The following is a 14,754-nucleotide window of genomic DNA, read 5'->3' on the forward strand; positions in this document are numbered from 1 at the left end:
ATACTGAGAAAAACTAGCAATTTACCTGTGACATTGAGGATAGACATGCAGTCTTATCAGCAAAATACATTAGATAAAGATTGTAAAACCCATCCATTGCTTTAATTTATAATACAAATGTTAAAAGTTCAAAATATTATTATTTAAAAATACCTATACATGTCAAGAAAAAAAAAGGCCATTGTCTATGGGAAACGAGGTATCTTTCGCAGGATCAAGCACCAGACAGGACACCGAAGTCAAATAAAATAATTTGTATTCTGGCGAGAGCCAGCAGATCCAACACATCACAATAGAGCTTTACTCGCACTGTCTGGTCCATACAATGGGAATCCTAAACTATCTAGGTGCCCTGCGTCACCAAAATGCCTTTCCCGGTACAGCTTCCACTCTTGTATCAGCTTAAAGTCTGGTACGTATAGTAGGCGGAAATTCCTGGAGGAGCAAGTTTAAATTTCCTGCTGTAGCGGAGCACACTGTTTCGCTTTCTGGTCACTCCGGCACAACCTTGGAGAACTGTACTTGGTCGATTCGTACGACAGAGACAGCAAACTTTCTAGTACTAGAATTGACTCTAGTTCTTATAGCTGTCCCACGCGGATGCTAGGTGGTGAGCTAATCAAAGGATGAGGGCTTGTCTGTGTTACATAGTAGATGAGGTTGAAAAAAGACATGTGTCCATCACATCAAGTTCAATCTATGCTAAATTTAGACAACAGATACTTTCTCCTATATCCGTACTTACAGTATATTGATCCAGGGGAATGCAAACAAAAAACCCCAGTGAAATATCATCCAATGATATCTCATGAGGGGAAAAATAAATTGTTGCTTAATTAGGACAGGGGGAGGATGAAGAGGCCAAGGCAAGGAGGGCGGGAATTACGAATCAGCCATGGGGTACAGCGCTTACCTCCTGTTTCCAAAGCTGGCTCGCTATCTTGATGAGATAGGCGCCTCTCTGTCTGGGTAGACAATGGTCCTGCTTATCAGACCACTCGCTTCCAGACAAGAAGACTGCTCATCCCACCCTCCATTGTCCTCCACCTCCTCGTGGGACTCTCTGCACCCGGATCCCTGGGCGTGCAGGCTGAGCAAGTGCATTACCAGTCTAGAATGCCCAGGGCATCCAGAACACAAAGTTATACACAAACACCAATACTTCTGCAATAATAAACGGTGCAATCACTTTATACATAAGCCCGATAGTATGAATTTACAGGGCTACCCTGTATATCCATCCAGACAATGGGGCAATGGCTGGGCTTTACTTTTATTAGAAGAGCCACATTGCCCTTAACGCCACAACCATATCTCCAGAAGGATGTAAATAATTTGAACATTGTGCAAAGAAGGGCTACTAAAGTGGTGCATGATCGACTTATCAGGAAAGACTACAGGAGCTTAATATATTCAGAGGATAAAAGGGAGAGAGGGATATGATAGAAACTTTCACATACAGTATATAAAGGGATTCAACAAATGTGCAGGAGGGAAGCATATTCCAAAGAAAGAAGTGGTCATTCTCTGAAGCTGGTGGGTGGGAGGCCAAGAGGAAATGTGAGGAAGTACGTCACATAAAGGTTGGTAGATTCATGAAATAGCCTCCCAGCAGAATTGGTAAGGTCTGGTACAGCAAGGGAATTCAAACAAGCTAGGGATAGACGAGGCTAATCTAAATACAAAAAAAGCCACGGATCTAATAGGGTCTGAGGTTTAACAGCAGATAGGATAATAGACAGAAAATGTGGGCCACGTGGTTCTTATCTGCCATCAGATTGTATGATTGTCAGTTTCTTTTAGGGGGAATTAACCCTAGATTAATTTTAAAGAAACCGGTCACGTTTTAATCACATAGTAAAAAGTGAAGTTTTGATTTCTTGGATTCACGTAGAAAAATAAATACATTTCCATTTTTACCTGACCTTGCAAAATTATAAACTTGTCTGATACTTATTCTTCACCCTTTGTAATGATGTAAAAGACCTGTGCATGTAATATTTAAGCAACTGAAACAGATATGGATCTGGACATTTCTATACCAATACCCCATATCCTAGAAAAAGGAAGTGCAAAAGTATAGAGTCTTGGTTTGTATAGAAACCTAGAGGAAAAGGTCAAAAGTAGTAGTACCGCCTACCACTTATTATCACAAGTTTCTATATTGACACCTCAAATTATGGGTTTTGTTTTTTTTTCTATCCATCGAGTGAGTCAAATCAGAATTATCCCCTAAAAAGGTGCAATTTTCACCGATCTGTCCTATTTTAAAAGTAACCGCTGTGTGACGCCCTTTTAAGGAGCAAATCAAGCGCTTTTTTTTATTTTTTAACATTTATTTTAATTATTTACCCAGGATTGCAAAAAAATAAATAACTAATAACCTAAAAAAAAGCGCTAGACCTAAAACTAAGTGCACTAAATGAATGTACTAACTACCTACAGATATAAGTGCTGTGATACAAATAAAGGAAGAACCCACTAATAACCTAGCTAGAGGATTAATACTGGGTGAAGTTGCCTAGGGGATCTTGATTAGAAACTTCTCTGGGAGTTTGTTACATAAATACCAACATATACAAATGAAGTCCCCGGCGCATATCTGACTTAGAACACAACGGGTTACCGCTATGGTGAACTAATGTCCATAAGAATGTCCACAGATACAATCAAATCTGAAGAAACTCCCAGTCCTGCATCCTGCTTATATAGTGTCCTCTTTATGGATAGTGTTCATCCTAGAATATGGTATACAAGAAAAACGGGGCACACCATAGTGCAGTATACAGAGTCCAAGTGTAATACACTATTAAAACCACATAATTGCCTACTTACAAAGTGGGCTTGAAATGCATTCAGCTGATAGAACCTGTGCTTGTGCCAAAGTCTTCTCTTTTGGTTTGCTGATGCACGTCTCCATGCTTGGCACCAGATCGAATTTCCCCAAAAGATAAAAACCATCAAGAAATCCAATTCTTGTTGGCTTATCACTTCATCCCCAAAACCTTGCGCCAGCAGATCAGACAATTCATTTTGAAAAAGAATTGTCTGATCTGCTGGGGCCAGGTTTTGGAGATGAAGTGATAAACCAACAAGAATTGGATTTCTTGACGGTTGTACAATCAAGGATACCAATATTTTACTTCCACAAGAACCTAGCGAGACCCCCAGGTCGGCCCATAATATCGGGCATTGGGTCCTTGACCTCCAATCTTTCACAGTTTGTGGACCATTTGTTGCAGAAATATGTAGTTAAAATTCCCTCTTACCTCAGAGACACCACCCACGTCCATATTATAGTCCGAGATCTAGTTTGGAGTGAGGATCTAATATGGATGACGTGTGATGTGGTGTCATTATATACCATAATTGACCACTCCTTGGGTCTTGATGCCATCAAGAGCGCTCTCCAGAAAGATCCAAATGTGGACAGTACACTGAAGGGAGTTCATTCTAGAAGGAATTAGATATATTCTGAATCACAATTTTTTCCACCATAATGGATAGTTCTACCTCCAGACATGCAGCACTGCAATGGAACCAGGTTTGCACCAAGTTATGCCAATCTGTTTATGGGTGCCTGGGAGGAGGACCATATTTGGTCGGGCAACCCATTTGGTGCAAACTTGGTGCTCTGGAAAAGATTCATTGATGATGTGTTGTGTGTCTAGAGGGGCCCATCAGATGATCTTGAAAAATTCAAGATTCATCTCGATGAGAACACTCGCAATATTAAATTCACTTTTAATAGCCACAAAAATACAGTGAATTTTCTAGATTTGTCCCTGTATATTGAAAATGGGCTGGTGCAGACTAAAACTTATTTTAAAGCAGTAGATGCGAATACGTATTTCCTAGCATCTAACCATCACCACCCAAGGTGGCTAAGAAATATTCCACAGGGTCAAGCCCTTAGAATCAAAAGAAATTGCTCTCAAAAGTATATTTATGATGAGCAAGTGAAAGACCTTAAGGACAAATTTATTGAAAGGCAATACAAGAAAAAGGAGGTAGAAAAAGCAATCTTATCTGTTGAGGATATGGATAGGGTATCACTTCGTATACGCAGTCACGGCTGGCGGGAGGTGGTGAGCCGCCTGTTCGGATAGCCGGACGTTCCACTCTCCCTACCCCCCCCCCTCATCCTGTCCACTGTGTGTGTGTATGGAAGAGTGTGAGTGTGTGTGTGACACTGTGTGTGTGTGTGACACTGTGTGTGTGTGTCTCACTGTGTGTGTGTGTGTGTGTGTGTGTGTGTGTGTGTGTGTGTGTGTGTGTGTGTGTGTGTGTGTGTGTCACTGTGTGTGTGTGTGTGTCACTGTGTGTGTGACACTGTGTGTGTGATACTGTGTGTGTCACTGTTTGTGTGTGTGACACTGTGTGTGTGATACTGTGTGTGTGTGACACTGTGTGTGTGTGTGTGACACTGTGTGTGTCTCTCTGTTTATGTGACACTGTGTGCTGCGCAGGGGGGGGACCAGAGCTGCGCAGGGGGGGGCAGAGCTGCGCAGAGGGAGGGGAGTGCGAGACCGGAGTTGCGTGTGGGGGGGGGGGGGTGCGGGAGACCGGAGCTGCGCGGGGGGGGTGGGAGCGGAGAGCGAGGGGAAGCGGAGAAAGACTGGGGGAGCGGAGAAATAGACAGGGGGAGTGGAATGAGGAGGGAGCGGAAAATTTTAGTCTCTTAGCTAGTTTTATATATTTTTTAGAAAGTCTTTATTGTTTTATTATATGTTGATTACTAACCCCACTGACCCTATGGTAGCACTTGGGTCTTTATGTGATCACCTATATTGTTTCTCAATAGTGCTAATTAGCACATTCAATTGATCCCTTCATTTATGGCAATGGAGGGGTTAACTTTTAGGGTATAAATAGTACAGTACATGGGATTGATAGGCTCCACATCCCCTGAGGAAGTGGCCAGTATTGTCACGTAACATGTTGGGAGAAGCTTAATCATGTGTCTGACCGAGGAAGTGTTGAGTGAGCCTAGCAGTGACGTCACCAGTGTGCGCGCGCGCCGGGGCACGCAACTGCGAGCGGCTACCGGCACCCCCAAGGAGGTAACTATCTCTGGAAGCAGGGGGTCCCCGGAGATTCAATTAATGGCGTTCAGCTCCGGAGACCCTCTGCTTCAATCCTGGGTTAAAAAAAGTGCTTGGATTGCCGCTTTAAAGCAAATTAACCAATCTTATTTTTATTTTATGTTCCTAGCTGTCTAGTTTTATTTTCATTTAAAAAAAGCCTGCAGTATAGTAGTGTTCACATCACGTGGCAACTCCTGCTAACTAACCCTGAGGAAGGCAAATCAGGCCCAAATATTGGTCATACACCATGTATTTAATCAATATTTCAGAATTGCATAAAGATTTGGTCTTCCTTTTCACCTGGTACTGCCGAGTGACTGCCTCTTCTCTGGATGCACCCGGTAACCTTTTTCTTTTGCTTTTTTTAATTTGGGTGTGCGCGACACACTTTACTATATAAGTTCTACCAATAAAATGCCCAGTTGATTAAATCACTGAGCAGGGTCAAAACTCCAGAGGTGAAAACAGCCACCCTATTGTAATGTATTGTGATTTAAATTTGAAAAAATAAATAAATACACCTGTCTCTGAGTAGGTTTACTGATTATGCACTTCTTTAACCCAAGCTGTGCTGAAAAGCTGTGTAATACAGAAGGCATAAGCTTATATGGGTAGGGTGACCAGATGTCCCGGTTTTTAGGGCTCTGTCTAACTTTTTGGGATGCTCTCCCAGTTTTTTTTATCCTGTTGGCCGAGCATGCGCGATCTGCACTTGCCGACTGCGCATGCGCGATCGGCACTTGCGGACCACACAATCAGCGTTTGCCGGTCACTCATGTACACGCGCAACCTGCATGCTCCGATCACGCATGTACGACCTGCAAGCTTGGATCGCACATGCGTGTTCCGCAAGTGCCAACTGCGCATGCCTGACATTTTCCCCGTTTTTTTGCCGGGACAACTATGGTTACCCTATATAGGGGTCCATGTTAAAATGGACGGGAAGTAAAAGATGACACTGTACTCATTTGCATGTCGTTTCCCAGTATCCCTGGCTTCAGTGGAAGCACTGTATGCTAAAAGATAATGTTGAAAAGCAGTATTTTTATTTACTGTAAAAAAAAAATGAATGTATAGGGAACTGCACCTTTAATGATTTACAATGGAAATTAGCATATTGGATCATAGGCAGTGTGAGTTTATTCTGTTTATGCCACTAATTCCCCCTCTGTTTTTGTGTAACAAGACAACTACACATAAATATATCAAGGTTTTCCTACTCTGGGCTGTCTTACATCTCTTGTGATATGATAACAATGGATCTCCATGGAGTCCAAGGGCACAGCTTCATTAGATCTGCTTTGTTGTTGTTGCACGAAACGAATGAAAACTAGCCTTCCTGATACTGAAGAAATGACAAATTGCAAAAAGACATTCCCCTTTCAGAATTGAAATGGTTTAGGGCTCTACTATTAACCCCTTCGCTGGCAGGCCAGGGCCATGCAATGCATTTTGCTATTTATTATTTTTTTTTAAAATAAGAATAAATATTTGGCAGGAATGAATTTCGCTGGATGCAGTAAAGAAAAACGTCTTTGTTTTTTGGCGGACAGACAAGGAATGTGTCCATTTAAAGGGGCAGCCTACCCTCCCTAACCTCTTTTTTGTTTTACAGGATTGGAACGGTGCTATTTTCAGCTTTGGCGATCCCCTAGTTCCCGAGATACTTACTAATGAAGTTACCCGTATTGTTTCATGGGTTTTTAAAGTGGATTAAATGGCCGTCCAGTAGAACGCCACATCCAATAGTGTTGCAGCTTCCTACAGGACCGAGATTTGGCAGCCATTTTGTTTCCCCTCAGCGAGATTTAAATTCTGCGGCATAACCGGTAAGTACCTCGGGAACTGGGGGATCCCCAGAGCTGAAAATAGGGGTGTTTGGCTCAGGGGGGAACCCTGGTTCCCATCCTGTGAAAAAAATAGGGGCTAAAAAACAAATACAAGTAGGAGGTGGAACTGCGCTTATAATGTGGTTGAATGTTTACAAGGAAGACGATAATACCTGTTTTGTTTCCGCTAAAAGTTTCATCTGCATAGTCTACAAATTAAAAAAAAAAATACTTGATTCACAAGTGCCCACATCCTCCCCATTTTACATTTTCTTGACATTGTTTTCATTTTGCACTCAAACAGGGCATGTTTACCAGCCAACTTCTATCAATACTTAGCACAAGCAAGAGATAATGTAGTAATAACTTTTATTTCATATAGCGCTATTCTCCTATTGGGACTCAAGGTGCTTCACAATTACAGTATAGTGGTATGCAGCATCATCTACATAAAAAGCTTAGGTATGTCTCCGTACAAAGGTTCAGCTGTTTCAGAGTTGCTAAGCAACAAGATGTCTGCAGCTCATTATGATGTCAGCAGTATGATGTCACATGCCAGATATATAGCCTACCAGGTACTGTACAACACCCAGTGGTTGACTAGGTTAGAGAAATTGTGGATGGCGGATAGGAGGTAGCAAAGGAGACATGGGTCCCAAGATAGCGAGGAGGAAAGAGAGGGCGGGCTGGGGAAGGCCAAGAGCAGGGTCGAGATAGGTTTGGGGGGGTATGTAGGGATCACACAGTTGATGGAGGAAGTGGGAGATGTGGGAGGCATATGGGTGATGGGGCATATGGATGATTAATGTTTAATTACCTTTAAGATCTACTAGATCAGCATATTTTACGCCACATATAGCTAGTTGTATGTAGAATTATTACAGACGCAGTCCCGGACCAGATGAATTTACAATCTGTGTTTGATGCCTACTGTAAAGCACAGGTAGATAAAGTGACTTACCCAAGGAGCTAACATGGGGCTTTGAATCAGACTGCTTCAAACCCAGTGTCTTTGTTATGAGAGACTATCTTTACTCACTGAGCTACTCCATCTGCCCTCAAGTATCGGAAGAAATACCTTAACTTGAAATTGAAATAATATGTCTCCAAGTGGCATCAGGAAGGGAAGATGCTGTGTTCAGACGAGATGAGAGCCAGGTACTTGAAGCTGTAGAAATAATGATGGATATGTCGGTGTAAAAATTACGTACTTTAAACCCAAACTAAATGAATGAAGATATAACACACAAACAGGGTTTCTCGTGCTATTTTTTGGAAATGAAGAATTATTTTTTATTAAGGTTTCTGAATATGATGGGGGCGCACTTGTCAATCAAATGTTTACTCAACCTCTGGCACACCCTGCCCCAGTGAGAGCCAATAAAGATAGAGAGGCAAGGGAGAGGGGTGCTTTGCCTGCTCAAACCCCTGTTCAGCATATAGTGGTATCACAGAAAAAGTGCAGCCAGAGGAAATCAAACCCCTCCCAAGTCTCAGCTTCCAAGGTTTACAAACTAAACATGCAAATATGTGTCTGTTTCTTGTTACAAAAAAAAAAGTGTAAATCAACTGGATTTAGCTGTTTAAATACTTCACTGCCGTTGGTTCATTTTGGTTCTAAGAGGGACTGCACCTTTACTGCAAAATGCGTCTAGATGCTCCTGACATCAAACTGCTGTCTTTTTTGTGGGTGTGCTGACTGTACTTCCGTAACCCAGACTTTGCAGTACAAGCTGTATAATGCAACAGGAAAGCCCTTCCCTATTTCCCATTACCCACTAACCCTTACCGTACACCTTAGAAAATAACTTACACAGCTATGTAAAAAAAAATACGGATTTATTTTATCAAATAACCTAAAATAATATGAATTATTAATGAATACATTTCTATTCATGAGAATTATTTTATAGTTCAATTTATTAACTAAAACCTGGTAGGAAGTCACTTTTATGCATATAATGTTATTTATGACCCAACATTATATTTTAGACTGCTAATTGAAATTATGTAACTGGATAATCGTGTACATTACATTACGGTTTTTACACTCGCTCATAATGCAGAATATTGTAACGCAGATTTTCCATTGGATTGAAAAGCAATGACAACCCAGAATATTCCCCCTGCTAAATCTGTATGTCATTTATTTTTTATTATTATTATTATCGTATATTTCTAAAGCGCCAACATATTCCGCAGAGTGTTACAAAGGGGGGTTCAGAATGATGTATATTACATAAACAGTTACATACAGATGAGGAGGGACAAGCACAAACAGATACAAACAGGGAATGAGGACCCTACTCGTGGGAGCTTACAATTATGCATCTTTGAGGAATAATAACAACATCAAAAGAAATATATATATGTATATATGTGTATGTATAGAAAACATATAACTGTTGTTAGTTTAGTTTGGTACATGGTGGGATGGTCTCTTTAGCATATCCCATTAAAAAAATGAAGGGATGGTGTGTAGGAAGTTTGATCTCTCTTCACCAAAGGGCGTAGAAATCAAAAATAAGTGTGGCTTCAATTCTCAGTGGAGTGTATCAGTGGCTTTTGTCCAGCCAAACAATAGGCTTTTCATCTTAGCTCCTTCAATACATTTTCCCACTTTCTTTTATTCCGTTTTGAATTAAGCCCGGGCAACAATTAATTTCAGAGAGAGAGAGGGAGAGAAAAAAAAGAGAATTCAACAAGGATCTATTACCCCTCTCAGCTTCTGTTTCTGCAATGAAAATCTATTTCCTTTCTCTATTATGTCTTCTATAATTTAATGCCCATTTTATTAATGGTCTGAAATAATTACGGAGCCTTTTGTAATTCTCAAGTATGTTTTATTTAATTGTGCAATAAATGTCTAATCGTTCTTTCCATCTGAGTCTATTATGGTGTTAAAATTAACAATTATGCAGCAATGGGCTTGGGTCTTCTGGAAATCACTCCAGATAACAAGACGTGTATAAATCATTCATGAGGACAATTTTTATGAAAAGGGAAGGGAGAGAGGAGGGAGGGTGACAGAGACAGTGTGAATTGGTGATGACATTGGGAAGCCAGAATCCTGGGTTCCATAAGATCACAAAGATAGTCACACACATCTATAGGGTAACGGTTTATAAGCAATTTTAATTCAAATTGTGTGTGTGTGTATATATATATATGTATATATGTATGTATATATATGTGAATGTGTGTATATATATATATATATATGGCTTTGCATCTCATCCCAGCCTCTGTCTAAAAGCTGTGTTTAAAACAGCATGCATTGGCTTGAGGATTTGCTTGTGTAATACGAGCTTGAGACAAAAGGTGGCACTGAGTGCTCATTTGCATGCCATTTCCCAGAATCCCTTGCTGCAGTGGAAGAGCTGTATGCTGGGCGATAATGGGGAAAGACAGGGTTGCAGACCTGTCTAAGACATGCAAATGAACATACAGTAATATTTACAGTTGCTATATATATATCAAAACAACAGAGAAAGCAACCTTATAAGAAGCACACGGACATAAATATAAAGTGTAAACAGAAATTTATTAAAGGTGAGATAAAACAGGGGATGAAAATTAAAAGAAGAGGGGGGCTCAACTCTACCATACAATGTGAACCTGGAGGCAAGGGTCTAAGCATCAGGCCAATACTGACATACACAGGACACAGGGGGCTCTGTAAAAGCACACCTGTAGATTGAAAACCCACACTGAAAGATTATATCCACATTAATAGAATCACCATACAAACAATTTGCGTAATTGCATGGAGTGGATACAGTAACACTGCAAATAGCAATCTGAGGTATACATCACCACACAGTGACTCCCCGAAGAAGACAGTTTCTGGTCGAAACGCGTTGGAGTGGGAGTCTGCTGAGGGGGGCCCTACCCTAAATACCTGATCTGGAGCTCTGACTTACTATTCTGCCTGTGACACTCCTACACTGTGTGGTGATGTATACCTCAGTTTGCAGTGTTACTGTATCCACTCAATGCAATATATATATTTATTCATCATCTACTTCCCTCAGCTCATTGACCCACTGCAGGATGAAGGTCTGCCCAATGATCTTGCAGGTACTGCAGTTGCAAGACTCTCTTCTCCATGTTGTTCCAACACATTTTCTGATTTCTTCCTCCCATCTTACTTTTGGTCGCGATCTTTTGATATACCTTGGAATCCAATTACATCTTCGTCCAAAGATGGTAATTTCTTCTTGCGATATGTCTGGTCCACTGCCATTTTAAGAACACTACGATATATATATATATATATTATAAGTGTAAATATAACTGTATGCTCATCTGCATGTCTTAGGCAGGTCTGCAACCCCGCCTTTCCCCATTATCACCCAGCATACAGCACTTCCACTGCAGCAAGGGATTCTGGGAAATGACATGCAAATGAGCACACAGTGTCACTTTTTGCCTCAATAACCATTTTTAACATGGTTCCCTATAGGCTTAAGCTTGCTGCATGGTCACAGCTTTGAGCACAGCCAGGGTTAAGATGCATACCCAGAAAACCACCCACAGACAGCTGTTTCGACCTTGATGGGTCTCATCAGTGTGGGGATGATTTATTATGGTTTAGCCTATCCCATAGCCTCTCTTGCATTCCCAGTAAAATCAACCCCACACTGATGAGACCCATCAAGGTCGAAACAGCTGTCTGTGGGTGGTTTTCTGGGTATGCACCTTAACCCTGGCTGTGCTCAAAGCTGTGACCATGCAGCAAGCTTAAGCCTATAGGGAACCATGTTAAAAATGGTTATTGAGGCAAAAAGTGACACTGTGCTCATTTGCAAGTCATTTCCCAGAATCCCTTGCTGCAGTGGAAGTGCTGTATGCTGGGTGATAATGGGGAAAGGCGGGGTTGCAGACCTGCCCAAGACATGCAGATGAGCATACAGCTATATTTGCATATTTGCTTTCCTGTGGAGGGTTTTTGTCACTATTTTTACTCACCATAACTTAACTCAGTATTATGGTTTAGCCTATCCCATAGCCTCTCTTGCATTCCCAGTAAAATCAACCCCACACTGATGAGACCCATCAAGGTCGAAATAGCTGTCTGTGGGTGGTTTTCTGGGTATGCACCTTAACCCTGGCTGTGCTCAAAGCTGTGACCATGCAGCAAGCTTAAGCCTATAGGGAACCATGTTAAAAATGGTTATTGAGACAAAAAGTGACACTGTGTGCTCATTTGCATGTCATTTCCCAGAATCCCTTGCTGCAGTGGAAGTGCTGTATGCTGGGTGATAATGGGGAAAGGCGGGGTTGCAGACCTGCCTAAGACATGCAGATGAGCATACAGCTATATTTGCATATATATATATATATATATATATATATATATATATATAGCAACTGTAAATATTATGCTTTACTGTGGAGGGTTTTAGTCACTTTTTTTAACCTCCATAACCTTAATAGTGGTGGTATATATATATATATATATATATATATATATATATATATATATATATATATATATATATATATATATATATATATATATATATATATACACAGTGGTCGACAAATCACCAAAAAATCTACTCGCCGAACAAGAAAATCTACTCGCCACCTAGTACCAAACGTGTGCTGCTTGGGCCAATAGGAGTTCGCCACGATGTTAAATCCACTCGCCCGGGGCGTGCAAATGTATAGGTTTGTCAAACACTGTACTGTATGTACAAATGTGTGCATAGAAAGAAATGCTTTGCTGAATATATACATATATATATATATATATATATATATATATATATGTATATATTCAGCAAAGCATTTCTTTCTATGCACACATTTGCCCCTATAAACATTGCTAATGTCTCATTATACCAACTATACACACTCTGCTCAGCTGAAGCCAGAATATGGCTCATATTAATACCTTTATATCAAATAGCGCTTTTCTCCCAATGGGACTCTAAGCGCTTCACAATTACAGTATAGCGCGCGGTACGCAGCTCATAGAAATTTTACAGATATAGTCCCGGCCCAGATGAGCTTCCAATCTATGTTTGGTTCCTGCGTCTTCGCCCTGGCAGAATTCCACCTCCGAAATGCCTACCAAACCTCTATTCACCAAGTAACTACTCCCTCAATCTTCAACTAAAACTGCACTTCCGAGAAGACGCTATTCAGCAGAACAGTATTTCAATGCATTGCATTGCATTGCTGACCCCTCTGTCTTTTCCTTTTTGTGGAACAGTATAAACTTGTCTATTCCTTTCTTCTTCATCTAAAACTATTTTGTCAGCAGAGAGAAAAACAACAGGTTAAGGCTGTTGCATGATAGAAGCCGGAGGGATTAATAATTACACTCATTGGGCTGCAAATATCAAGGACCTTGTCTACCAAGTGGTGCTACTTTATGACACTTTCTGGCTTTCACCGATCGTTATGGTGGAATAGCACCGATTAGTAAATATGAGTACCAGTGTCATAACTTATATCACTAATCAAAAGCTGCCGGACTTTGAATTCTGAAGATGAAAATATGGATATTTTGTTATGTGGAGCTAAATTCTTCCCCAGCCCGGGAAAGTGTCTTTATAAGATATTGAATAAAGATCCTCATAGGAGAAGGGAAGAGAGGGTATTTCTAGGTATCGGGGGGAAGGATCCTATCACCACCCCTCAAATTTTAAAAGCCACTAACAGGTCAGGTTTTCCCATGCCCATAATAAATTAACCAATAAATCAGCTTAATTATACGTTACAAACAAAAGACTTGATTTGTTTGGGATTGAAGTTGGTAAGCCCTGCATTAATTTAAAGGTACAGTCGCACATAGCCCGCCAGAAAACCACCTTTTTGTAAAACAGTGTTACAGTCTAGTTGGCTTCCATTAACACATCTAACCATTCTAAAAGCAAAGATTTGGCTGCTTTTATTTATTTTCTTTTTTTAAAGTACATACAAACTGTATATCTTCGGGTTCACTGAATGGGGGAATGTTTGTTAATCAAGTATTTTTTTTACCCTGAGCCCGCCCTATCCTGATTAGAGAGACAATAACATGGGTTGGGCTTTGCCAGTGCAAACTCTTGTTACACACACACAGATATCAGGCAAAAGGGAGCAGCCAGGTGAAATCAAACCCTCACAAGTCTCAGCTCACCGTGTTTACAAACTGACATTTTAAAAAAAATTATTTAAATATTCTTATAAATGTCCAATTTTGGTTAAAAAAAAAAAAAGGTGTCAATCACCAAGATGTGACCCCTTAAGCATGTCGCTGTCATTAGGACTCTTTGGTCCTAAAAGGGACTGATTCCTAAACATGTCACTACCATTAGTCCAGTTTGGTCCTAGGAGAGACTTATTTATTTATAAAATGTTTTATCAGGAAGTAATACATTGAGAGTTACCTCTCGTTTTCAAGTATGTCCTTGGCACAGAGTTATAACAATGCATGGTTACATTAAATGAACAGGGTTATATAGTCAATTCACATACATTTCATGGACAGTTAGAGTTGGAAAATTAGGTGCAGGGGATAAAAGGGTTGGAGAGATTCAGATTGAAATACAGCAATTTTAACACCAACAAACATCAGTGAACGGCAGCAAATGGCTTACACCCTTTGGCGGCCCTTCTACTGCGCCAAAGGCTGTGCGCCTTTGGGGCGACGCAGATGTAGACTGAAGGGGTTCAGAATGAATACAGCTGTGATTCAGAGTGCTTTTGTCCTTAAATATGTCACTGCCATTAGTACACTTTAATAAGTAAACTACCACTACTATTTTATTTTAATAACCAAGATAAAGAACATGTGAGTGAAACTACATGCTATCCCAGGTCCCCGAACATGCCTCATTCAC

The 14,754-nt window shown here is 40.6% G+C and overlaps 1 long non-coding RNA gene across 1 annotated transcript in view; it reads left to right on the top strand.

Moving 5' to 3' along the window:
• The window catches only part of LOC142465393 (uncharacterized), a 196,493-nt gene that overhangs the window by 25,616 nt on the left and 156,123 nt on the right, over positions 1-14,754 (top strand). The window contains exon 2 of the long non-coding RNA XR_012787865.1: positions 6,703-6,916. This is a non-coding gene — a long non-coding RNA (uncharacterized LOC142465393). The remainder of the gene's footprint in view (positions 1-6,702; positions 6,917-14,754) is intronic.

Source organism: Ascaphus truei, chromosome 14 (assembly GCF_040206685.1).
Source record: "Ascaphus truei isolate aAscTru1 chromosome 14, aAscTru1.hap1, whole genome shotgun sequence".
NCBI lineage: Eukaryota > Metazoa > Chordata > Amphibia > Anura > Ascaphidae > Ascaphus > Ascaphus truei.